The sequence below is a fragment of the Lissotriton vulgaris genome, chromosome 4_1 (genome assembly GCF_964263255.1).
Source record: "Lissotriton vulgaris chromosome 4_1, aLisVul1.2, whole genome shotgun sequence".
Lineage (NCBI taxonomy): Eukaryota > Metazoa > Chordata > Amphibia > Caudata > Salamandridae > Lissotriton > Lissotriton vulgaris.
In genome coordinates, this window is record NC_141691.1 from 1,302,379,034 (window position 1) to 1,302,398,126 (window position 19,093).

At 32.0% G+C, this 19,093-nt stretch overlaps 8 non-coding genes across 8 annotated transcripts; all 8 read right to left on the minus strand.

The window, feature by feature from the left end:
* Positions 1-2,506: 2,506 nt before the first annotated feature.
* TRNAI-AAU (transfer RNA isoleucine (anticodon AAU)) lies at positions 2,507-2,580 on the minus strand. The gene has a single exon. It is a non-coding gene; the product is annotated as a tRNA-Ile (tRNA).
* Positions 2,581-3,313: 733 nt separating this feature from the next.
* TRNAI-AAU (transfer RNA isoleucine (anticodon AAU)) lies at positions 3,314-3,387 on the minus strand. Its single transcript has one exon. It is a non-coding gene; the product is annotated as a tRNA-Ile (tRNA).
* Positions 3,388-4,429: 1,042 nt separating this feature from the next.
* TRNAI-AAU (transfer RNA isoleucine (anticodon AAU)) lies at positions 4,430-4,503 on the minus strand. The gene has a single exon. It is a non-coding gene; the product is annotated as a tRNA-Ile (tRNA).
* A 3,321-nt stretch (positions 4,504-7,824) lies between these two features.
* TRNAI-AAU (transfer RNA isoleucine (anticodon AAU)) lies at positions 7,825-7,898 on the minus strand. The gene has a single exon. It is a non-coding gene; the product is annotated as a tRNA-Ile (tRNA).
* A 3,207-nt stretch (positions 7,899-11,105) lies between these two features.
* Positions 11,106-11,179, minus strand: TRNAI-AAU (transfer RNA isoleucine (anticodon AAU)). The gene has a single exon. It is a non-coding gene; the product is annotated as a tRNA-Ile (tRNA).
* A 1,594-nt stretch (positions 11,180-12,773) lies between these two features.
* On the minus strand, positions 12,774-12,847 carry TRNAI-AAU (transfer RNA isoleucine (anticodon AAU)). The gene has a single exon. It is a non-coding gene; the product is annotated as a tRNA-Ile (tRNA).
* A 1,042-nt stretch (positions 12,848-13,889) lies between these two features.
* Positions 13,890-13,963, minus strand: TRNAI-AAU (transfer RNA isoleucine (anticodon AAU)). Its single transcript has one exon. It is a non-coding gene; the product is annotated as a tRNA-Ile (tRNA).
* Positions 13,964-19,007: 5,044 nt separating this feature from the next.
* Positions 19,008-19,081, minus strand: TRNAI-AAU (transfer RNA isoleucine (anticodon AAU)). The gene has a single exon. It is a non-coding gene; the product is annotated as a tRNA-Ile (tRNA).
* Positions 19,082-19,093: the final 12 nt, after the last annotated feature.

Consider the following 19,093-nt stretch of genomic DNA (forward strand, 5'->3'; position numbering starts at 1 on the left):
CCAATCCTTCAAGTAGCTTTTGATCCAAGGTGATAAACAGTCAAAAATGAGACACAAGAAAAATGTATCTTTTTACAAACAATTAAACTTGGCCTGTACAGGGATCGGACCTGTGACCTTGGCGTTATTAGCACCACGCTCTAACCATCTGAGCTAACAGGCCATTTTGCACAAATTCCTGGAAGTCCAGCATATGAAGAAGTGCTAATGATAGTTAACCCGGGAGATTTGGAAAGCTTAATTTCGGAGGTGTACCATGAAGTTATAAATATAAATTATCAACATGAAGAAACTAATATGACTTTAGAAAAATTACAATACAAAAGAGATTTTCATACTTAGTGTTAGAACTTAGAACCATTAATGTTTTTTCATGTGTTTTAGCAATAAATAACAATTCATCACCTATATGCAATTGATTCATTTAATCATTCTATCAGCTTCCCCTCAAAGGAAATATAGAGATACACATTATACAGAAGAAAATACATCTATTTTCAACATTAAAGGAGCATCACTTATTGGCTTGGAGACTGATTGAAAGTATGTCCTTGGCATTTTTAACTTTATGCTCTAAAGACTAAACTAATAGGCTCACTAAATATATAGCATACTATTGAAGAAATAGCAGATGATGAAGTGCTACTGATTGTTAACCCGGGATAGTTGGAAAGCTTATATTCAGCTGTTTACATTCATACTATCTTTATATTTCATCAACAAGACAAAACAAAAATGACCTCAATAAATTGCAATAAATAAGAGATTTAGTTACTTGGCGTTAGAACTTAGAACCATTAATAGATATTTCAGGAGCTTTCAGAATAATAATTAATTCTACAACTATATCAAATGTATTCATCCAATCCTTCAAGCAGCATTTGATCCAAGGTGATAAACAGTCAAAAATGAGACACAAGAAACATTTATCTTTTTACAAACAATTAAACTTGGCCTGTACAGGGATCGAACCTGTGACCTTGGCGTTATTAGCAACACGCTCTAACCATCTGAGCTAACAGGCCATTTTGCCCGAATTACTGGAAGTCCAGCATATGAAGAAGTGCTAATGATAGTTAACCCGGGAGATTTGGAAAGCTTAACTTCAGAGGTTTACCATGAAGTTATAAATATATAATATAAACATGAAGAAACTTATAAGACTTTAAAAAAATTACAATACAAAAGAGATTTTCATACTTAGTGTTAGAACTTAGAACCATTAATGTTTTTTCCATGTGTTTTAGCAATAAATAACAATTCATCACCTATATGCAATTGATTCATCTAATCATTGTGTCAGCTTCCCCTCGAAGGAAATATAGACATACAAATGATACTGAAGAAAATACATCTATTTTCAACATTAAAGGAGCATCAAGTATTGGCTTAGAGACTGATTGAAAGTATGTTCTTGGCATTGTTAACTTTATGCTCTAAAGACTAAACTAATAGGCTCGATAAATATATAGCATACTATTGAAGAAATAGCAGATGATGAAGTGCTACCGATTGTTAACCCGGGATAGTTGGAAAGCTTATATTCAGCTGTTTACATTCATACTATCTTTATATTTCATCAACAAGACAAAACAAAAATGACCTCAATAAATTTCAATAAATAAGAGATTTAGTTACTTGGCGTTAGAACTTAGAACCATTAATGTTTCTTCCATGTGTTTTAGCAATAAATAACAACCATCTGAGCTAACAGGCCATTTTGCACAAATACCTGGAAGTCGAGCATATGAAGAAGTGCTAATGATAGTTAACCTGGGAGATTTGGAAAGCTTAATTTCAGAGGTGTACCATGAAGTTATAAATATAAATTATCAACATGAAGAAACTAATATGACTTTAGAAAAATTACAATACAAAAGAGATTTTCATACTTAGTGTTAGAACTTAGAACCATTAATGTTTTTTCCATGTGTTTTAGCAATAAATAACAATTCATCACCTATATGCAATTGATTCATTTAATCATTCTATCAGCTTCCCCTCAAAGGAAATATAGAGATACACATGATACAGAAGAAAATACATCTATTTTCAACATTACAGGAGCATCAAGTATTGGCTTGGAGACTGATTGAAAGTATGTCCTTGGCATTTTTAACATTATGCTCTAAAGACTAAACTAATAGGCTCACTAAATATATAGCATACTATTGAAGAAATAGCAGATGATGAAGTGCTACTGATTGTTAACCCGGGATAGTTGGAAAGCTTATATTCAGCTGTTTACATTCATACTATCTTTATATTTCATCAACAAGACAAAACAGAAATGACCTCAATAAATTGCAATAAATAAGAGATTTAGTTACTTGGCGTTAGAACTTAGAACCAATTATAGATATTCCAGGAGCTTTTAGAATGATAATTAATTCTACAACTATATCAAATGTATTCATCCAATCCTTCAAGTAGCTTTTGATCCAAGGTGATAAACAGTCAAAAATGAGACAAAAGAAAAATGTATCTTTTTACAAACAATTAAACTTGGCCTGTACAGGGATCGAACCTGTGACCTTGGCGTTATTAGCACCACGCTCTAACCATCTGAGCTAACAGGCCGTTTTGCACAAAATCCTGGAAGTCCAGCATATGAATATGAAAGTTATAAATATATAATATCAACATGAAGAAACTAATATGACTTTAGAAAAATTACAATACAAAAGAGATTTTCATACTTAGTGTTAGAACTTAGAACCATTAATGTTTTTTCCATGTGTTTTAGCAATAAATAACAATTCATCACCTATATGCAATTGATTCATCTAAACATTCTATCAGCTTCCCCTCAAAGGAAATATAGACATACACAGTATACAGAAGAAAATACATCTATTTTCAACATTAAAGGAGCATCAAGTATTGGCTTAGAGACTGATTGAAAGTAGGTTCTTGGCATTGTTAACTTTATGCTCTAAAGACTAAACTAATAGGCTCAATAAATATATAGCATACTATTGAAGAAATAGCAGATGATGAAGTGCTACCGATTGTTAACCCGGGATAGTTGGAAAGCTTATATTCAGCTGTTTACATTCATACTATCTTTATATTTCATCAACAAGACAAAACAAAAATGACCTCAATAAATTGCAATAAATAAGAGATTTAGTTACTTGGCGTTAGAACTTAGAACCAATTATAGATATTCCAGGAGCTTTCAGAATAATAATTAATTCTACAACTATATCAAATGTATTCATCCAATCCTTCAAGTAGCTTTTGATCCATGGTGATAAACAGTCAAAAATGAGACACAAGAAAAATTAATCTTTTTACAAACAATTAAACTTGGCCTGTACAGGGATCGAACCTGTGACCTTGGCGTTATTAGCACCACGCTCTAACCATCTGAGCTAACAGGCCGTTTTGCACAAATTCCTGGAAGTCCAGCATATGAAGAAGTGCTAATGATAGTTAACCCGGGAGATTTGGAAAGCTTAATTTCAGAGGTTTACCATGAAGTTATACTTATATAATATCAACATGAAGAAACTAATATGACTTTAAAAAATTACAATACAAAAGAGATTTTCATACTTAGTGTTAGAACTTAGAACCATTAATGTTTCTTCCATGTGTTTTAGCAATAAATAACAACCATCTGACCTAACAGGCCATTTTGCACAAATACCTGGAAGTCGAGCATATGAAGAAGTGCTAATGATAGTTAACCCGGGAGATTTGGAAAGCTTAATTTCAGAGGTGTACCATGAAGTTATAAATATAAATTATCAACATGAAGAAACTAATATGACTTTAGAAAAATTACAATACAAAAGAGATTTTCAAACTTAGTGTTAGAACTTAGAACCATTAATGTTTTTTCCATGTGTTTTAGCAATAAATAACAATTCATCACCTATATGCAATTGATTCATTTAATCATTCTATCAGCTTCCCCTCAAAGGAAATATAGAGATACACATGATACAGAAGAAAATACATCTATTTTCAACATTACAGGAGCATCAAGTATTGGCTTGGAGACTGATTGAAAGTATGTCCTTGGCATTTTTAACTTTATGCTCTAAAGACTAAACTAATAGGCTCACTAAATATATAGCATACAATTGAAGAAATAGCAGATGATGAAGTGCTACTGATTGTTAACCCGGGATAGTTGGAAAGCTTATATTCAGCTGTTTACATTCATACTATCTTTATATTTCATCAACAAGACAAAACAAAAATGACCTCAATAAATTGCAATAAATAAGAGATTTAGTCACTTGGCGTTAGAACTTAGAACCAATTATAGATATTCCAGGAGTTTTTAGAATGATAATTAATTCTACAACTATATCAAATGTATTCATCCAATCCTTCAAGTAGCTTTTGATCCAAGGTGATAAACAGTCAAAAATGAGACACAAGAAAAATGTATCTTTTTACAAACAATTAAACTTGGCCTGTACAGGGATCGAACCTGTGACCTTGGCGTTATTAGCACCATGCTCTAACCATCTGAGCTAACAGGCCTTTTTGCACAAAATCCTGGAAGTCCAGCATATGAATATGAAAGTTATAAATATATAATATCAACATGAAGAAACTTATATGACTTTAAAAAAATTACAATACAAAAGAGATTTTCATACTTAGTGTTAGAACTTAGAACCATTAATGTTTTTTCCATGTGTTTTAGCAATAAATAACAATTCATCACCTATATGCAATTGATTCATTTAATCATTCTATCAGCTTCCCCTCAAAGGAAATATAGAGATACACATGATACAGAAGAAAATACATCTATTTTCAACATTAAAGGAGCATCAAGTATTGGCTTGGAGACGGATTGAAAGTATGTCCTTGGCATTTTTAACTTTATGCTCTGAAGACTAAACTAATAGGCTCACTAAATATATAGCATACTATTGAAGAAATAGCAGATGATGAAGTGCTACTGATTGTTAACCCGGGATAGTTGGAAAGCTTATATTCAGCTGTTTACATTCATACTATTTTTATATTTCATCAACAAGACAAAACAAAAATGACCTCAATAAATTGCAATAAATAAGAGATTTAGTTACTTGGCGTTAGAACTTAGAACCATTAATAGATATTTCAGGAGCTTTCAGAATAATAATTAATTCTACAACTATATCAAATGTATTCATCCAATCCTTCAAGCATCGTTTGATCCAAGGTGATAAACAGTCAAAGATGAGACACAAGAAAAATTAATCTTTTTTCAAACAATTAAACTTGGCCTGTACAGGGATCGAACCTGTGACCTGGGCGTTATTAGCACCACGCTTTAACCATCTGAGCTAACAGGCCTGTCTGCACAAATTCCTGGAAGTCCAGCATATGAAGAAGTGCTAATGACAGTTAACCCGGGAGATTTGGAAAGCTTGATTTCGGAGGTTTACCATGAAGTTATAAATATATAATATCAACATGAAGAAACTAATATGACTTTAGAAAAATTACAATACAAAAGAGATTTTCATACTTAGTGTTAGAACTTAGAGCCATTAATGTTTTTTCCATGTGTTTTAGCAATAAATAACAATTCATCACCTATATGCAATTGATTCATCTAATCATTGTGTCAGCTTCCCCTCGAAGGAAATATAGACATACAAATGATACTGAAGAAAATACATCTATTTTCAACATTAAAGGAGCATCAAGTATTGGCTTAGAGACTGATTGAAAGTATGTTCTTGGCATTGTTAACTTTATGCTCTAAAGACTAAACTAATAGGCTCAATAAATATATAGCATACTATTGAAGAAATAGCAGATGATGAAGTGCTACTGATTGTTAACCCGGGATAGTTGGAAAGCTTATATTCAGCTGTTTACATTCATACTATTTTAATATTTCATCAACAAGACAAAACAAAAATGACCTCAATAAATTGCAATAAATAAGAGATTTAGTTACTTGGTGTTAGAACTTAGAACCATTAATAGATATTCCAGGAGATTTCAGAATAATCATTAATTCTACAACTATATCAAATGTATTCATCCAATCCTTCAAGCATCGTTTGATCCAAGGTGATAAACAGTCAAAAATGAGACACAAGAAAAATTAATCTTTTTTCAAACAATTAACCTTGGCCTGTACAGGGATCGAACTTGTGACCTTGGCGTTATTAGCACCACGCTCTAACCATCTGAGCTAACAGGCCGGTCTGCACAAATTCCTGGAAGTCCAGCATATGAAGAAGTGCTAATGATAGTTAACCTGGGAGATTTGGAAAGCTTAATTTCGGAGGTTTACCATGAAGTTATAAATATATAATATCAACATGAAGAAACTAATATGACTTTAGAAAAATTACAATACAAAAGAGATTTTCATACTTAGTGTTAGAACTTAGAACCATTAATGTTTTTCCATGTGTTTTAGCAATAAATAACAATTCATCACCTATATGCAATTGATTCATCTAATCATTCTATCAGCTTCCCCTCAAAGGAAATATAGACATACACATTATACAGAAGAAAATACATCTATTTTCAACATTAAAGGAGCATCAAGTATTGGCTTGGAGACTGATTGAAAGTATGTCCTTGGCATTTTTAACTTTATGCTCTACAGACTAAACTAATAGGCTCAATAAATACATAGCATACTATTGAAGAAATAGCAGATGATGAAGTGCTGCCGATTGTTAACCCGGGATAGTTGGAAAGCTTATATTCAGCTGTTTACATTCATACTATCTTTATATTTCATCAACAAGACAAAACAAAAATGACCTCAATAAATTGCAATAAATAAGAGATTTAGTTACTTGGCGTTAGAACTTAGAGCCATTAATAGATATTTCAGGAGCTTTCAGAATAATAATTAATTCTACAACTATATCAAATGTATTCATCCAATCCTTCAAGCAGCGTTTGATCCAAGGTGATAAACAGTCAAAAATGAGACACAAGAAAAATTTATCTTTTTACAAACAATTAAACTTGGCCTGTACAGGGATTGAACCTGTGACCTTGGCGTTATTAGCACCATGCTCTAACCATCTGAGCTAACAGGCCATTTTGCACAAATTACTGGAAGTCCAGCATATGAAGAAGTGCTAATGATAGTTAACCCGGGAGATTTGGAAAGCTTAATTTCAGAGGTTTACCATGAAGTTATAAATATATAATATCAACATGAAGAAACTTATATGACTTTAAAAAAATTAGAATACAAAAGAGATTTTCATACTTAGTGTTAGAACTTAGAACCATTAATGTTTTTTCCATGTGTTTTAGCAATAAATAACAATTCATCACCTATATGCAATTGATTCATTTAATCATTCTATCAGCTTCCCCTCAAAGGAAATATAGAGATACACATGATACAGAAGAAAATACATCTATTTTCAACATTAAAGGAGCATCAAGTATTGGCTTGGAGACGGATTGAAAGTATGTCCTTGGCATTTTTAACTTTATGCTCTGAAGACTAAACTAATAGGCTCACTAAATATATAGCATACTATTGAAGAAATAGCAGATGATGAAGTGCTACTGATTGTTAACCCGGGATAGTTGGAAAGCTTATATTCAGCTGTTTACATTCATACTATTTTTATATTTCATCAACAATACAAAACAAAAATGACCTCAATAAATTGCAATAAATAAAAGATTTAGTTACTTGGCGTTAGAACTTAGAACCATTAATAGATATTCCAGGAGCTTTCAGAATAATAATTAATTCTACAACTATATCAAATGCATTCATCCAATCCTTCAAGCAGCGTTTGATCCAAGGTGATAAACAGTCAAAAATGAGACACAAGAAAAATTAATCTTTTTTCAAACAATTAAACTTGGCCTGTACAGGGATCGAACCTGTGACCTTGGCGTTATTAGCACCACGCTCTAACCATCTGAGCTAACAGGCCGTTTTGCACAAATTCCTGGAAGTCCAGCATATGAAGAAGTGCTAATGATAGTTAACCCGGGAGATTTGGAAAGCTTAATTTCGGAGGTGTACCATGAAGTTATAAATATAAATTATCAACATGAAGAAACTAATATGACTTTAGAAAAATTACAATACAAAAGAGATTTTCATACTTAGTGTTAGAACTTAGAACCATTAATGTTTTTTCCATGTGTTTTAGCAATAAATAACAATTCATCACCTATATGCAATTGATTCATCTAATCATTCTATCAGCTTCTCCTCAAAGGAAATATAGACATACACATTATACAGAAGAAAATACATCTATTTTCAACATTAAAGGAGCATCACTTATTGGCTTGGAGACTGATTGAAAGTATGTCCTTGGCATTTTTAACTTTATGCTCTAAAGACTAAACTAATAGGCTCACTAAATATATAGCATACTATTGAAGAAATAGCAGATGATGAAGTGCTACTGATTGTTAACCCGGGATAGTTGGAAAGCTTATATTCAGCTGTTTACATTCATACTATCTTTATATTTCATCAACAAGACAAAACAAAAATGACCTCAATAAATTGCAATAAATAAGAGATTTAGTTACTTGGCGTTAGAACTTAGAACCAATTATAGATATTCCAGGAGCTTTCAGAATGATAATTAATTCTACAACTATATCAAATGTATTCATCCAATCCTTCAAGTAGCTTTTGATCCAAGGTGATAAACAGTCAAAAATGAGACACAAGAAAAATGTATCTTTTTACAAACAATTAAACTTGGCCTGTACAGGGATCGGACCTGTGACCTTGGCGTTATTAGCACCACGCTCTAACCATCTGAGCTAACAGGCCATTTTGCACAAATTCCTGGAAGTCCAGCATATGAAGAAGTGCTAATGATTGTTAACCCGGGAGATTTGGAAAGCTTAATTTCAGAGGTGTACCATGAAGTTATAAATATAAATTATCAACATGAAGAAACTAATATGACTTTAGAAAAATTACAATACAAAAGAGATTTTCATACTTAGTGTTAGAACTTAGAACCATTAATGTTTTTTCCATGTGTTTTAGCAATAAATAACAATTCATCACCTATATGCAATTGATTCATCTAAACATTCTATCAGCTTCCCCTCAAAGGAAATATAGACATACACATTATACAGAAGAAAATACATCTATTTTCAACATTAAAGGAGCATCAAGTATTGGCTTGGAGACTGATTGAAAGTATGTCCTTGGCATTTTTAACTTTATGCTCTACAGACTAAACTAATAGGCTCAATAAATACATAGCATACTATTGAAGAAATAGCAGATGATGAAGTGCTACCGATTGTTAACCCGGGATAGTTGGAAAGCTTATATTCAGCTGTTTACATTCATACTATCTTTATATTTCATCAACAAGACAAAACAAAAATGACCTCAATAAATTGCAATAAATAAGAGATTTAGTTACTTGGCGTTAGAACTTAGAACCATTAATAGATATTTCAGGAGCTTTCAGAATAATAATTAATTCTACAACTATATCAAATGTATTCATCCAATCCTTCAAGCAGCATTTGATCCAAGGTGATAAACAGTCAAAAATGAGACACAAGAAACATTTATCTTTTTACAAACAATTAAACTTGGCCTGTACAGGGATCGAACCTGTGACCTTGGCGTTATTAGCAACACGCTCTAACCATCTGAGCTAACAGGCCATTTTGCCCGAATTACTGGAAGTCCAGCATATGAAGAAGTGCTAATGATAGTTAACCCGGGAGATTTGGAAAGCTTAACTTCAGAGGTTTACCATGAAGTTATAAATATATAATATAAACATGAAGAAACTTATAAGACTTTAAAAAAATTACAATACAAAAGAGATTTTCATACTTAGTGTTAGAACTTAGAACCATTAATGTTTTTTCCATGTGTTTTAGCAATAAATAACAATTCATCACCTATATGCAATTGATTCATCTAATCATTGTGTCAGCTTCCCCTCGAAGGAAATATAGACATACAAATGATACTGAAGAAAATACATCTATTTTCAACATTAAAGGAGCATCAAGTATTGGCTTAGAGACTGATTGAAAGTATGTTCTTGGCATTGTTAACTTTATGCTCTAAAGACTAAACTAATAGGCTCGATAAATATATAGCATACTATTGAAGAAATAGCAGATGATGAAGTGCTACCGATTGTTAACCCGGGATAGTTGGAAAGCTTATATTCAGCTGTTTACATTCATACTATCTTTATATTTCATCAACAAGACAAAACAAAAATGACCTCAATAAATTTCAATAAATAAGAGATTTAGTTACTTGGCGTTAGAACTTAGAACCATTAATGTTTCTTCCATGTGTTTTAGCAATAAATAACAACCATCTGAGCTAACAGGCCATTTTGCACAAATACCTGGAAGTCGAGCATATGAAGAAGTGCTAATGATAGTTAACCTGGGAGATTTGGAAAGCTTAATTTCAGAGGTGTACCATGAAGTTATAAATATAAATTATCAACATGAAGAAACTAATATGACTTTAGAAAAATTACAATACAAAAGAGATTTTCATACTTAGTGTTAGAACTTAGAACCATTAATGTTTTTTCCATGTGTTTTAGCAATAAATAACAATTCATCACCTATATGCAATTGATTCATTTAATCATTCTATCAGCTTCCCCTCAAAGGAAATATAGAGATACACATGATACAGAAGAAAATACATCTATTTTCAACATTACAGGAGCATCAAGTATTGGCTTGGAGACTGATTGAAAGTATGTCCTTGGCATTTTTAACATTATGCTCTAAAGACTAAACTAATAGGCTCACTAAATATATAGCATACTATTGAAGAAATAGCAGATGATGAAGTGCTACTGATTGTTAACCCGGGATAGTTGGAAAGCTTATATTCAGCTGTTTACATTCATACTATCTTTATATTTCATCAACAAGACAAAACAGAAATGACCTCAATAAATTGCAATAAATAAGAGATTTAGTTACTTGGCGTTAGAACTTAGAACCAATTATAGATATTCCAGGAGCTTTTAGAATGATAATTAATTCTACAACTATATCAAATGTATTCATCCAATCCTTCAAGTAGCTTTTGATCCAAGGTGATAAACAGTCAAAAATGAGACAAAAGAAAAATGTATCTTTTTACAAACAATTAAACTTGGCCTGTACAGGGATCGAACCTGTGACCTTGGCGTTATTAGCACCACGCTCTAACCATCTGAGCTAACAGGCCGTTTTGCACAAAATCCTGGAAGTCCAGCATATGAATATGAAAGTTATAAATATATAATATCAACATGAAGAAACTAATATGACTTTAGAAAAATTACAATACAAAAGAGATTTTCATACTTAGTGTTAGAACTTAGAACCATTAATGTTTTTTCCATGTGTTTTAGCAATAAATAACAATTCATCACCTATATGCAATTGATTGATCTAATCATTCTATCAGCTTCTCCTCAAAGGAAATATAGACATACACATTATACAGAAGAAAATACATCTATTTTCAACATTAAAGGAGCATCACTTATTGGCTTGGAGACTGATTGAAAGTATGTCCTTGGCATTTTTAACTTTATGCTCTAAAGACTAAACTAATAGGCTCACTAAATATATAGCATACTATTGAAGAAATAGCAGATGATGAAGTGCTACTGATTGTTAACCCGGGATAGTTGGAAAGCTTATATTCAGCTGTTTACATTCATACTATTTTTATATTTCATCAACAAGACAAAAAAAATGACCTCAATAAATTGCAATAAATAAGAGATTTAGTTACTTGGCGTTAGAACTTAGAACCAATTATAGATATTCCAGGAGCTTTCAGAATGATAATTAATTCTACAACTATATCAAATGTATTCATCCAATCCTTCAAGTAGCTTTTGATCCAAGGTGATAAACAGTCAAAAATGAGACACAAGAAAAATGTATCTTTTTACAAACAATTAAACTTGGCCTGTACAGGGATCGGACCTGTGACCTTGGCGTTATTAGCACCACGCTCTAACCATCTGAGCTAACAGGCCATTTTGCACAAATTCCTGGAAGTCCAGCATATGAAGAAGTGCTAATGATAGTTAACCCGGGAGATTTGGAAAGCTTAATTTCAGAGGTGTACCATGAAGTTATAAATATAAATTATCAACATGAAGAAACTAATATGACTTTAGAAAAATTACAATACAAAAGAGATTTTCATACTTAGTGTTAGAACTTAGAACCATTAATGTTTTTTCCATGTGTTTTAGCAATAAATAACAATTCATCACCTATATGCAATTGATTCATCTAAACATTCTATCAGCTTCCCCTCAAAGGAAATATAGACATACACAGTATACAGAAGAAAATACATCTATTTTCAACATTAAAGGAGCATCAAGTATTGGCTTAGAGACTGATTGAAAGTAGGTTCTTGGCATTGTTAACTTTATGCTCTAAAGACTAAACTAATAGGCTCAATAAATATATAGCATACTATTGAAGAAATAGCAGATGATGAAGTGCTACCGATTGTTAACCCGGGATAGTTGGAAAGCTTATATTCAGCTGTTTACATTCATACTATCTTTATATTTCATCAACAAGACAAAACAAAAATGACCTCAATAAATTGCAATAAATAAGAGATTTAGTTACTTGGCGTTAGAACTTAGAACCAATTATAGATATTCCAGGAGCTTTCAGAATAATAATTAATTCTACAACTATATCAAATGTATTCATCCAATCCTTCAAGTAGCTTTTGATCCATGGTGATAAACAGTCAAAAATGAGACACAAGAAAAATTAATCTTTTTACAAACAATTAAACTTGGCCTGTACAGGGATCGAACCTGTGACCTTGGCGTTATTAGCACCACGCTCTAACCATCTGAGCTAACAGGCCGTTTTGCACAAATTCCTGGAAGTCCAGCATATGAAGAAGTGCTAATGATAGTTAACCCGGGAGATTTGGAAAGCTTAATTTCAGAGGTTTACCATGAAGTTATACTTATATAATATCAACATGAAGAAACTAATATGACTTTAAAAAATTACAATACAAAAGAGATTTTCATACTTAGTGTTAGAACTTAGAACCATTAATGTTTCTTCCATGTGTTTTAGCAATAAATAACAACCATCTGACCTAACAGGCCATTTTGCACAAATACCTGGAAGTCGAGCATATGAAGAAGTGCTAATGATAGTTAACCCGGGAGATTTGGAAAGCTTAATTTCAGAGGTGTACCATGAAGTTATAAATATAAATTATCAACATGAAGAAACTAATATGACTTTAGAAAAATTACAATACAAAAGAGATTTTCAAACTTAGTGTTAGAACTTAGAACCATTAATGTTTTTTCCATGTGTTTTAGCAATAAATAACAATTCATCACCTATATGCAATTGATTCATTTAATCATTCTATCAGCTTCCCCTCAAAGGAAATATAGAGATACACATGATACAGAAGAAAATACATCTATTTTCAACATTACAGGAGCATCAAGTATTGGCTTGGAGACTGATTGAAAGTATGTCCTTGGCATTTTTAACTTTATGCTCTAAAGACTAAACTAATAGGCTCACTAAATATATAGCATACAATTGAAGAAATAGCAGATGATGAAGTGCTACTGATTGTTAACCCGGGATAGTTGGAAAGCTTATATTCAGCTGTTTACATTCATACTATCTTTATATTTCATCAACAAGACAAAACAAAAATGACCTCAATAAATTGCAATAAATAAGAGATTTAGTCACTTGGCGTTAGAACTTAGAACCAATTATAGATATTCCAGGAGTTTTTAGAATGATAATTAATTCTACAACTATATCAAATGTATTCATCCAATCCTTCAAGTAGCTTTTGATCCAAGGTGATAAACAGTCAAAAATGAGACACAAGAAAAATGTATCTTTTTACAAACAATTAAACTTGGCCTGTACAGGGATCGAACCTGTGACCTTGGCGTTATTAGCACCATGCTCTAACCATCTGAGCTAACAGGCCTTTTTGCACAAAATCCTGGAAGTCCAGCATATGAATATGAAAGTTATAAATATATAATATCAACATGAAGAAACTTATATGACTTTAAAAAAATTACAATACAAAAGAGATTTTCATACTTAGTGTTAGAACTTAGAACCATTAATGTTTTTTCCATGTGTTTTAGCAATAAATAACAATTCATCACCTATATGCAATTGATTCATTTAATCATTCTATCAGCTTCCCCTCAAAGGAAATATAGAGATACACATGATACAGAAGAAAATACATCTATTTTCAACATTAAAGGAGCATCAAGTATTGGCTTGGAGACGGATTGAAAGTATGTCCTTGGCATTTTTAACTTTATGCTCTGAAGACTAAACTAATAGGCTCACTAAATATATAGCATACTATTGAAGAAATAGCAGATGATGAAGTGCTACTGATTGTTAACCCGGGATAGTTGGAAAGCTTATATTCAGCTGTTTACATTCATACTATTTTTATATTTCATCAACAAGACAAAACAAAAATGACCTCAATAAATTGCAATAAATAAGAGATTTAGTTACTTGGCGTTAGAACTTAGAACCATTAATAGATATTTCAGGAGCTTTCAGAATAATAATTAATTCTACAACTATATCAAATGTATTCATCCAATCCTTCAAGCATCGTTTGATCCAAGGTGATAAACAGTCAAAGATGAGACACAAGAAAAATTAATCTTTTTTCAAACAATTAAACTTGGCCTGTACAGGGATCGAACCTGTGACCTGGGCGTTATTAGCACCACGCTTTAACCATCTGAGCTAACAGGCCTGTCTGCACAAATTCCTGGAAGTCCAGCATATGAAGAAGTGCTAATGACAGTGAACCCGGGAGATTTGGAAAGCTTGATTTCGGAGGTTTACCATGAAGTTATAAATATATAATATCAACATGAAGAAACTAATATGACTTTAGAAAAATTACAATACAAAAGAGATTTTCATACTTAGTGTTAGAACTTAGAGCCATTAATGTTTTTTCCATGTGTTTTAGCAATAAATAACAATTCATCACCTATATGCAATTGATTCATCTAATCATTGTGTCAGCTTCCCCTCGAAGGAAATATAGACATACAAATGATACTGAAGAAAATACATCTATTTTCAACATTAAAGGAGCATCAAGTATTGGCTTAGAGACTGATTGAAAGTATGTTCTTGGCATTGTTAACTTTATGCTCTAAAGACTAAACTAATAGGCTCAATAAATATATAGCATACTATTGAAGAAATAGCAGATGATGAAGTGCTACTGATTGTTAACCCGGGATAGTTGGAAAGCTTATATTCAGCTGTTTACATTCATACTATTTTAATATTTCATCAACAAGACAAAACAAAAATGACCTCAATAAATTGCAATAAATAAGAGATTTAGTTACTTGGTGTTAGAACTTAGAACCATTAATAGATATTCCAGGAGATTTCAGAATAATCATTAATTCTACAACTATATCAAATGTATTCATCCAATCCTTCAAGCATCGTTTGATCCAAGGTGATAAACAGTCAAAAATGAGACACAAGAAAAATTAATCTTTTTTCAAACAATTAACCTTGGCCTGTACAGGGATCGAACTTGTGACCTTGGCGTTATTAGCACCACGCTCTAACCATCTGAGCTAACAGGCCGGTCTGCACAAATTCCTGGAAGTCCAGCATATGAAGAAGTGCTAATGATAGTTAACCTGGGAGATTTGGAAAGCTTAATTTCGGAGGTTTACCATGAAGTTATAAATATATAATATCAACATGAAGAAACTAATATGACTTTAGAAAAATTACAATACAAAAGAGATTTTCATACTTAGTGTTAGAACTTAGAACCATTAATGTTTTTCCATGTGTTTTAGCAATAAATAACAATTCATCACCTATATGCAATTGATTCATCTAATCATTCTATCAGCTTCCCCTCAAAGGAAATATAGACATACACATTATACAGAAGAAAATACATCTATTTTCAACATTAAAGGAGCATCAAGTATTGGCTTGGAGACTGATTGAAAGTATGTCCTTGGCATTTTTAACTTTATGCTCTACAGACTAAACTAATAGGCTCAATAAATACATAGCATACTATTGAAGAAATAGCAGATGATGAAGTGCTGCCGATTGTTAACCCGGGATAGTTGGAAAGCTTATATTCAGCTGTTTACATTCATACTATCTTTATATTTCATCAACAAGACAAAACAAAAATGACCTCAATAAATTGCAATAAATAAGAGATTTAGTTACTTGGCGTTAGAACTTAGAGCCATTAATAGATATTTCAGGAGCTTTCAGAATAATAATTAATTCTACAACTATATCAAATGTATTCATCCAATCCTTCAAGCAGCGTTTGATCCAAGGTGATAAACAGTCAAAAATGAGACACAAGAAAAATTTATCTTTTTACAAACAATTAAACTTGGCCTGTACAGGGATTGAACCTGTGACCTTGGCGTTATTAGCACCATGCTCTAACCATCTGAGCTAACAGGCCATTTTGCACAAATTACTGGAAGTCCAGCATATGAAGAAGTGCTAATGATAGTTAACCCGGGAGATTTGGAAAGCTTAATTTCAGAGGTTTACCATGAAGTTATAAATATATAATATCAACATGAAGAAACTTATATGACTTTAAAAAAATTAGAATACAAAAGAGATTTTCATACTTAGTGTTAGAACTTAGAACCATTAATGTTTTTTCCATGTGTTTTAGCAATAAATAACAATTCATCACCTATATGCAATTGATTCATTTAATCATTCTATCAGCTTCCCCTCAAAGGAAATATAGAGATACACATGATACAGAAGAAAATACATCTATTTTCAACATTAAAGGAGCATCAAGTATTGGCTTGGAGACGGATTGAAAGTATGTCCTTGGCATTTTTAACTTTATGCTCTGAAGACTAAACTAATAGGCTCACTAAATATATAGCATACTATTGAAGAAATAGCAGATGATGAAGTGCTACTGATTGTTAACCCGGGATAGTTGGAAAGCTTATATTCAGCTGTTTACATTCATACTATTTTTATATTTCATCAACAAGACAAAACAAAAATTACCTCTATAAATTGCAATAAATAAGAGATTTAGTTACTTGGTGTTAGAACTTAGAACCATTAATAGATATTCCAGGAGCTTTCAGAATAATAATTAATTCTACAACTATATCAAATGTATTCATCCAATCCTTCAAGCAGCATTTGATCCAAGGTGATAAACAGTCAAAAATGAGACACAAGAAAAATTAATCTTTTTTCAAACAATTAAACTTGGCCTGTACAGGGATCGAACCTGTGACCTTGGCGTTATTAGCACCACGCTCTAAACATCTGAGCTAACAGGCCGGTCTGCACAAATTCCTGGAAGTCCAGCATATGAAGAAGTGCTAATGATAGTTAACCCGGGAGATTTGGAAAGCTTAATTTCGGAGGTTTACCATGAAGTTATAAATATATAATATCAACATGAAGAAACTAATATGACTTTAGAAAAATTACAATACAAAAGAGATTTTCATACTTAGTGTTAGAACTTAGAGCCATTAATGTTTTTTCCATGTGTTTTAGAAATAAATAACAATTCATCACCTATATGCAATTGATTCATCTAATCATTGTGTCAGCTTCCCCTCGAAGGAAATATAGACATACAAATGATACTGAAGAAAATACATCTATTTTCAACATTAAAGGAGCATCAAGTATTGGCTTAGAGACTGATTGAAAGTATGTTCTTGGCATTGTTAACTTTATGCTCTAAAGACTAAACTAATAGGCTCAATAAATATATAGCATACTATTGAAGAAATAGCAGATGATGAAGTGCTACCGATTGTTAACCCGGGATAGTTGGAAAGCTTATATTCAGCTGTTTACATTCATACTATCTTTATATTTCATCAACAAGACAAAACAAAAATGACCTCAATAAATTGCAATAAATAAGAGATTTAGTTACTTGGCGTTAGAACTTAGAACCATTAATAGATATTCCAGGAGCTTTCAGAATAATAATTAATTCTACATCTATATTAAATGCATTCATCCAATCCTTCAAGCAGCGTTTGATCCAAGGTGATAAACAGTCAAAAATGAGACACAAGAAAAATTAATCTTTTTTCAAACAATTAAACTTGGCCCGTACAGGGATCGAACCTGTGACCTTGGCGTTATTAGCACCACGCTCTAACCATCTGAGCTAACAGGCCATTTTGCACAAATTCCTGGAAGTCCAGCATATGAAGAAGTGCTAATGATAGTTAACCCGGGAGATTTGGAAAGCTTAATTTCGGAGGTGTACCATGAAGTTATAAATATAAATTATCAACATGAAGAAACTAATATGACTTTAGAAAATTACAATACAAGAGATTTTCATACTTAGTGTTAGAACTTAGAACCATTAATGTTTTTTCCATGTGTTTTAGCAATAAATAACAATTCATCACCTATATGCAATTGATTCATCTAATCATTCTATCAGCTTCCCCTCAAAGGAAATATAGACATACACATTATACAGAAGAAAATACATCTATTTTCAAAATTAAAGGAGCATCACTTATTGGCTTGGAGACTGATTGAAAGTATGTCCCTGGCATTTTTTACTTTATGCTCTAAAGACTAAACTAATAGGCTCACTAAATATATAGCATACTATTGAAGAAATAGCAGATGATGAAGTGCTACTGAGTGTTAACCCGGGATAGTTGGAAAGCTTATATTCAGCTGTTTACATTCATACTATCTTTATATTTCATCAACAAGACAAAACAAAAATGACCTCAATAAATTGCAATAAATAAGAGATTTAGTTACTTGGCGTACGAACTTAGAACCATTAATAGATATTTCAGGAGCTTTCAGAATAATAATTAATTCTACAACTATCTCAAATGTATTCATCCAATCCTTCAAGCAGCGTTTCATCCACGGTGATAAACAGTCAAAAATGAGACACAAGAAACATTTATCTTTTTACAATCAATTAAACTTGGCCTGTACAGGGATCGAACCTGTGACCTTGGCGTTATTAGCACCACGCTCTAACCATCTGAGCTAACAGGCCATTCTGCACAAA